Genomic DNA, 9,012 nt, shown 5'->3' with positions numbered 1-9,012 from the left:
ATGCACATTAATACACATTTTTACCTGGGGTGCCCAAACTTTCAAACCCCACTGTATATGTGATGTTTTAGGCCTATTGGCTGACATCCATTTGAAAAGTAGGCAATGGCATATAAAGAGCCTTTTTCCATGCCCACTGAAGTTTCTCAGCTTGCACTCTAGTAACATCTGTGTTGTCCAGGTAGCTTTGCATGAAAAATTATTGTCATTTGCAAGACTACTTTCACTTTTATACTTTAAGTACATTTCCAAGCCTGTGCTTTGTTACTTTTACTTGTGTAAAGAACTTCTTAACTTCTACTTAAGTACGGAAAATAAATACTTTTGCAATCCCCGTCCAAATTTATGAAAGGTACTGTAATCATGCCATTTGCTGTCTGTAACCCTGTACAGTTATCACACCGTGTTCTATATTGTTACAATATATGAACATATATAACATAATTATATTATTCAGACATTATTATATTGTTCAGATATATATGCAATATCTGAACAAATAATTACTCAGAATCTGTGTAAAGCAGACTGAGACAGACAGTAGGTTTCAAAGAGCTTATTGTACAAAGAAGAATTAGAAGTAATTAGCAGAATGGCACACAGGCAGGCAACAGGTAAAAACTGAGATTTTGGTTTTGCAAAGTAAATGGCTAGTCGTTAACATAGATTAAACACACATTTGTGACACTCAATGTTCTGGCAGAGACTGCGAGAGGCCGATGTATGGAACTGGATGAGGATCAGGTGTGTTAATTACTCAATGCCAGACAGGTGTGAAAGTGCGCCAATCAGGCAACCAGCACCCCTTCCCGCAACTTGATCCAGTGGTAAGAAAGAGAATACAAAAAGAAAACCAAAACTAAAACATGCAACTCAGTACATACACAACTAAAGAGAGAACTGAAAATAAAACACACTCATACACAGACCAGAATGTGCAATGTTGTTGAGACAGGATTAGTACAATAGCAAATCTCTTGACCATTAAAATCTCCTTTAGAAGGTTATATGTTGTACTTAACAACCATACTGACCAATATGATCTATAGAGTGTAATAGCCAGCATAAATACCGTTGTGTATGTGTGTGGTGTGTGCAGTATGGAGACTATATAAGGAAACATATCGATATGAACTGCAAAGAAAGAGAAGAGAGAGATATGAAGAGAGGAGACATGAAAAAGTAGTGTATAAGGAAGAAAAAAGGGGAATAGATCGTAAGAAAGAAAGATGGACAGAGAAAGATGGACAAATGAAGAATCCATTGATCAAAAAAGATAGGGTTGGCTTGCCCCGCTCTGGGTGAGACAAATAGACAGGGAGACAACCATACTATACTTGATACTGACAGAGCTACTGCTGTCTGTGCCTGTCATGCTCCCCTGCTTCCAATGCATGATAATAATCCTGCTCCAGACTGCATGGACAATAACAACAAAAAAACAAGACTACATGAAATGACACCCTGCCAGTGTTGTAGCACGAAACTTTAGCTGTCAACAAGTGCTTTGTGCCTTCTTCAGATTTCCTGATAATTTGGTGTTAGACTGACTGTAATGTATGGGCATCCTGTCGGCTTTATATCTCTTTATCTCTAACATCAGTCAAACTTATATCAGAGCTGTTGGCAAGATGTTTGGGAGAGTAAACCTTTCAATCCTCATGGTAATTATTTATCAAGAGGTTATCCCTAAAAAACTCAGCTAATCTGCTTTATTGCAACTATGAGTGCAGTTTGATTACAGTTGGTTGACATAACTGGCAATACAAGCAAACAACCCCACAATTGTCATCATAATGGCTTAAATGTTAACAAACTCTGATTGGTGCACGGAAGCCTGTGACATCACCTTTTTTCCAACTTCAAACCAGTAACAAATAAAAAACGGAAATACAAAAACAATACAGAAATCTCTCATATTCCGGTAAAACCATTCCACTTATTTGTCTGGTCATGTAGGACCCTGTTGCTCATAGTTAGAAAATGATTGACAAAACAGGGGTTTTAGGCTTTTTAAACTGCACTGCCGCTGTTAACACATTTCAATTTAAAAGCAATTTGTCCTGTGCACATGTAACAACTATCAAATATAAAATGGAGCATCTCAAAAAACCTTCATATTAAATAATGAGGTTGCTCCAAATGTCCCCTTCACAGTGTCTAATATGGATTCATGGATTTGGTCAGAAGCCTTTGTCTTTTCACAGGTCATAAACTGGGAGTCACAAGTCATGGCAAAACACATCCCACACATACATAACATATCTCACCAAAAAAAAGTGTATATATATATACTGTGCATATATATATAAACAAAACACTTTCATCCAGGAAACGCTCATTTGTTCCTTGGAAAGGTGTTAATAAAAACCACAATCTTTTTCCAAAACTTAACAAGTCGTTTTGTCGCCTTAACTGTCATCGCCGCATGACACTCTGGCTAAACTCCACTACATGGCCACTAAAAAGACCTACTGGTCATAAACATCTGGCGGTGCCTGTACCCGGCTCACAGGTGCCTCTTGGTGGCTGAACAACTGCTGCCGGTAACCGGCGTCCCAGAGCTCTGTAGCGGCTAAATACAACCAGCAACTGCCGCTCAGACTTTGTCCTGTCGCACTATGGACTGTTTACGTTAGCGCTTTACTTTGTTTAAAATACTTCTATTTTAGGTATATTAGTGAAGTAGCATTGATTGAATTTGAGGGGGGAGGGATACATTACAAATGTCCAAATTTTCTGCAAATTTCCGGTTTACGCTACCTTACGTTTTCTGTCTTGTTTTGTAACTTATTTGAATAAATAAAATGCCATCATTGCAAGAAAATGCAAGAAAATCCTTTAATAACTCTTCACAGCTGTGAAAGAATTACACTGTTTTCGCAATTTCAAAAGCTTCAAAGGCCACACAGCAAGATAAGAGAAATGAGAAATCGAATTTCCCCCACTAAGTAGAACATAATAAATGGATTTGTTCTTTTATTATTTATGTTTTTCTGCTTCACTTTACATTTGATTTAATGTTTTTCACTTTTAAACTTGGAGCCCCCATTTATTCCTCTTAGTAACCAAATAGAAGTTGGAGAGGGTAATTAAAGTGGCAACATAAATTTCAATTACTGATTCCAATTATCTGAAATTGGTTTCACCTCCATCTCACAAACAATGACAAAATAAAACGAGCTCCATTAACCTCAGCACACACCCACACAGACATACACATTGCACATGCACACACTTTTACATACAGAGGCACACCCCAGGAATAATATAATCTTACAAAGTAATGTTATTATTACAACATTAAATAATACAGAGCAATTTGTATGCAATCATGAAATGCGTACGTCAATTGACACAGTAGGATTCAGAGGGTCGGTTACATTTTCAGTGTCTGAGAAGAAGGTAATCAAACCCAATTAAAGAGCTGCATTTGAAAGACTTGATGGCTGTTAAAAATAGTTTAAGATTTAGAGAAATACCCTTATTATTATTATTAGGTATTTGCTTTCTTGTCATGTTAGATAAAAAGATTAGTACCACTCTCAATTTCTGTTCCGTGAATACAGCCACCAGCCACTTAGCTAAAAAAAAAAGTAAGAAAGTAACCTTTTTTAAGAAATCAGCTATGGAGTCGTGGAGACTGATAGAGATTAGTTTTATTTGTTTCGCTACTTCCTTGCAGAGAGGACCTGTTGACTCGACCCTTCTGTTCAGCTGCTGATTATCTTTTCACGGTAGAGAAAAATATGTTTCTCATTACAAGCATTGGAGATTGATTGCTGTCTTCTTGCCCCAGCGCAGTGTGTCTGATTAGCCTGCGATGGAAATAATTGCTTTCTTTTTGTCTGAGGAACTGGTTCTCATCCACAGGATTGTCAGTCTGGCTGCCTACACCAGAGCCCAGTTCTTTCATTTGTCTGAGGGTCTTCAGGTCACAGTTTTATTCTTCACTGCACATGCAAATATGCGCCTCTGAATAATACTTTCTATCTTTAGTTGAGGCAAGGGTTTTAATACTAGCAGCATTAGAACAAATGATTGATCTATTTGTCTATAGCTACATATCTTTTTTTGCCTTAACTTTCAGTTAGTTGCATATAATTTGATTACTTCAGGCCTCATTCTTGTCTCTGTCTCACTCTCTGCGTGCTTGGTTCTTTTATGCTTGTGTGGTCTGTCGGCACCTGGAAATTGATCAATGTCCATATTACATAACATATTAATCCATATTAAATTTCAATTCAGTTTTATTTATATAGCGCTGAATCACAACAACAGTTATCTCATTGCGCTTTTCATAACGAGCAGTTCTAGACCGTATTCTGTGATGTTATTTACAGAAACCCAACAATTCCCACCAAGAGCAACCACTAGACAACAAAGGCAAGGAAAAACTTCCTTTAAGAGGCTGAAACCTCGAGCAGAACCATGTCTCAGGGTGGGCGGTCATCTGCCTCGACCAGTTGGGGGTGAGGGAAAGAGACAGACAGACAGACAAACAGACAGACAGAGAAGAGTACATATTCAGACAGTAGTCTTCATATGTATGTCTCAATCTGTCTGGACTAGAGTCTTGTCAGCCTGATTGTCCACACAGTAATTTTAATTTACCATGTTGGTGTACCTTACACATCTATTGAAAGTCTTTGGGCCCAGAGGCTTCCCTCTGTTGCTTTACCTGAAGTGTCTTCCATTTTTTCCCAGTTTATGTGAGGTGAGTTTTTCCTTGTTCAAAATGAGTGTCTTAGGATAAAGGGTGTTGTACTGTGTGCTATATAGATTGTAAAGCCCCTTGAGGCAAGTTCAGTGTCACGTAAATCAAATTGACTCCACTTGACAGAAAGGTTTTGTTCAACATCAGTGCACCCAAAACAAAACATCTGTCTACGTCCTGTCTTGTAAGTAAAGCCTTTTAAAAAGTGTCATTGCTTCCTGTTGTTTCATTTTCTCCAGGCTAGATAGTCCAGATGTTACTGCTAATGAAGAACTGTTTTACAAAGCTCAAGGCGCATCGCAACAGCTTTGTACCTATCAGCTGCCAAAATGTAATCCATCAGCCGTGTGTCATGTTAGTTTCAGTAACAAGCTCTGCACACAGAATTTGGCAGGTTACCCCATTATCTGCAAACAACAATCTCCAAATTATGAGAGACAATGTGTTGGGCACAAGCAGCAAGATAAACCAAGTATGTCAGATTGTGTTTGCCTTGCTGAAATGTGAGTATAAATACTGACTGTGGTGTGTTCACTAATGCTTTTTAACCTTTTAAATCAATAAATGAAAGATGGATTAATGGCCAGTGGTCTCGTTTATAAAACTGTGCGCAGGATCCTTACTAAAAGTGTACGTACGGCCAAAAGCCAAAAATTGTGTAGTCCAAACTAAATTCCGATTTATAAAGCGGTGCATATGCACATCTGCAATGTTCCCTTTATAAATCACAGATTACCCACAAGTGTGCATACGTTAACCAGCCTCTCATTCCACCCTGTACACGCCCATTTTTTACCATAAATAGTCAATGAGCCTGACAGTTGTCCTATAATTACGCCGAATTATGGCAACTGGAGGGGGAAAAAGCAATTTCCCTCTAGAAACAGACAGTAGCCCCCAGAGTGGCCGGGACCTGTATTTGGACCGGGGTGGCATGGCTCCAGTGCGTTGCCCTCTCTACTGGACCCATTTCAGTCCATAGATCCAAGAGCGCAGCTTTGGAGAATTTAAATCGGCATATTAGCTAGTCATCGTCATGGTCAAGTCTCTCTTGATTCTTCCATAGGCGTAGTCCTCCTGCAGTGCCTGCAGTGCGCTTGGGGGTCACCGCAGTATTTATACGTTTTACAATTTGTGATTGTTAACACCTTGCCAAAATTACGGCATCAACTAGTGGTGTCCGCCACCCCAAGATACAATTTGAAGACAAAAGTCTAACAGGCAAACACACTTTTCTTCATGCAGGTTTTGTCATGAACAGTATTAAAGTTTTTATAGGACCTACAACAAGGTCATTACGTGTAATAATTACACGAGAGTTTTAACGGCTGTATTTCCAGACTTTGACATTTGATGATATATGCACAATATTAAAGACAGATATTTAGTTATGTACACTGTGTTCTGCCTTTAACTAATGCCAAGGTAGTATCCTGTATTCCATGAAGTCGGGCCATCTCCTCATCCTGCGCACCATGGCGGACAATGTGACGTTGAGACAATTCAGATTAAATGCTTGGAATGCGTTTTTATTTAAGATTTGAGTAGGATTTTATGAGGTGTTTATGGAACAATTATTACTCAGTACAAGCACAAAAAACATTGCTGGATTTAATCTTCATGAAAATGTGGATGATATGGAGTGAAAAAAAGTGTGTGAGGCTTTAATACTTGTTATTCCCACATTTACTTTCTGCAGTCTGACTTCAGTTCCCCACCTCACCATCTGCGTTGCCAATTCCCATTGTCTCCAAAATGTGTGTACGCATGGGTCAGAGTTTGCCTGCAGGACCACACATTCTCCTGTCAAGTTTGTTTTTTATAAATCACAACCTTTGCGTGGGAAGTGGCCTGCGCACATTTTCCACCCTGTTTTGTGTGGAAGCCACGTTTGTAAATGAGACCCCAGGTCTCTCTATCTTGTATCCAACAACTGCTTACAACCATAATTATTACTCATTATAGTTCATTGTACCTCAGATGTTGATTGGGGTCATTCTAAAGGTTAAAGGTCACTAAATAATCCCCATGCGCCGCTGGTATTTCTTCATACTTCTCACACCACAAGTGCTTGATCAGACAGAAACCGTGACTGAAGCATGGAACTTTAATTAAGTAAATTGAAACAGGATTGCATGACTACACAACAAAAAACAATAATCTGTCGAAAGCTTATTTACTCAAATAGGTGTTTAACAGATTGCATGTACTTAAAAATGACAATGTCACATTTTAGATGATAAAACCCCAAAACCCTAGGAAGACTAGCAACCAATTTATGAAACATGAAGCTAATTGTAGAATATAATAGGGATCTAACTAAGATGTTAAAGATAAGAAAATGGCTAACATCAGCAATGCTATATTTTACTATCTATCTGTCAATAGTGAATTAAGTCAATAGTTAATCACGTAATGTACATTGAATAAAAACAGAAACAGAAAAAATCCCTAGAAGATTGCCTTTGGATGACACACCTTCTTCCTCCATACACCACTCTGTCCCCTCCGCCCGTCTCACCACCATGGGGAAGCAGAGCATTCAGCCGCTCTGCTCCCCATCTCTGGAACTCATTACCACCCCAAATTAGCAACATCGATTCATTCCCCAATTTCAAATCACAACTCCAAACACATCTGTTAAAAACTGCCTATTCCACTTGAATGTCTATTGCTCTGCTTTTTTCTGTTATTGTTAAAATTGTTATTGTATAGCCTATTTTTGCTGTTTTTAAAATGTCTTATGTATGTACAGTGTCCTTGAGTGCAGAGAAAGGCACCTTTAAATAAAATGTATTATTATTCTTATTACATCTGTGACCTATATCTCCTCCTATATTAGCCCCCCCTCTCAGATCATGAAGAGTTGTTTGCATTAGGGTTACAGTAATATATCACTGTCTGACCCTATTACCCTAAAGCCCCTGCCATCTGACCTTTAACCTCATCCTGACGTTCAGACACACTCTGGGGTCACGCCCTCTGTTCACGATTGTCACTTCTCTAACCTTTTGCATGAAAAGGAAACCGTGTATTTGTCACAAGAGATTGACGAGCCCCACGTGTAAACCTTCTTGCATGTATCCTTCTTGTTATGGCAAAAAAGTTACTAAGAGCCTTATTTTTTATTTCGTTTCAGTGGTCATCACTTCATACAACCCTAGTCTGTTCATCCACAGAGCACACCCTTTACATTTTAAGGTGTGTGACAAATGGGTTCAGAAATCAACCCTGACAGGTAGTCTGGAATCGATGGGTGAGGCCTTACTGTGCAAGGGGTTAATGGTTTGTTGAGAGATGGGGATTGTACATTTCTGCTTTTTTGGGATTTACTTCGCTCGTTTTGGGACAGAATACAGGGGAGAATGATGGGAGAGGTGAGACAAAAAATGGTGTTGTGAACTCAATCATGGATCAAACTCAAAAATTTGAAGCACCTCACACAGTATGTGCCTTTGTGAGATGACCCATAAGTGGCTTTGTGTATTTGAAGAGATTTGTTCCTAAACAATACATGTTAGTAGAGCTGCAGTATCCCCAAGTCACTCATAGCACAGAATTGAGACAAATTATGACAGGCTCTATCTCAACATTTGTTAATCTATAAATACATATTAAACAAACTTAAACCTGCATTAACGTAAGGTCTTCATTTCCCACGGTTTCTTTAACATAAAAAACAATGTGTCCTTCTGAAGTGTCCTTGAGTAAGACATTTAATCCCTACTTTCTCAAACATTTCTTCAGTCTAGATCAGGGTGACAGCTAAATTTCAGATCTAAAAAGTAAAGAAACCTCCTCTCTTCAAGCTACTTACAATCTTTTATCCAAACAGTGTGACCCAAAAGTATAACTGTAGCATACATAACTCAAAGAAAAGGCTTATTTAAAGGCTTACTCCTTCAAACAGATGATTAGCAACTAATCTGCTCTCACAGAAGAGCTCTGGTTACATCAGCAAGGAGTGAGCTTGATTTAGAGACTCAGCTAATTTGGGTAATGTTCAGGAACAATGGGAAAAAGAAGCTTCACTGTGTCATCCTCCAATGAGTAATGCATGGCTATGGAATCATTTCTCCTGGGAATTGAAAGGATATGGTTCCTGTTGTCTGAGAGGGCGTTTCTTTACAATGAAGTGGTGATGTCATACTGGGTGCATGCACGTCACACCTGTTAAACCTTTTCCACCCTGCATCCTTCTTCTCCATCCTCCCTCATAGTCCGGGTGTTATTTGTGAAGAAAGCAGAAAGAGGAGGTTTGTTGATCATGCGCAACAAAACAAAACATGCAAGAT

The sequence above is a fragment of the Etheostoma spectabile genome, chromosome 23 (assembly GCF_008692095.1).
Source record: "Etheostoma spectabile isolate EspeVRDwgs_2016 chromosome 23, UIUC_Espe_1.0, whole genome shotgun sequence".
In the NCBI taxonomy this organism is placed as follows: Eukaryota; Metazoa; Chordata; class Actinopteri; order Perciformes; family Percidae; genus Etheostoma; species Etheostoma spectabile.
Note: the sequence above shows the minus strand (reverse complement) of the source record.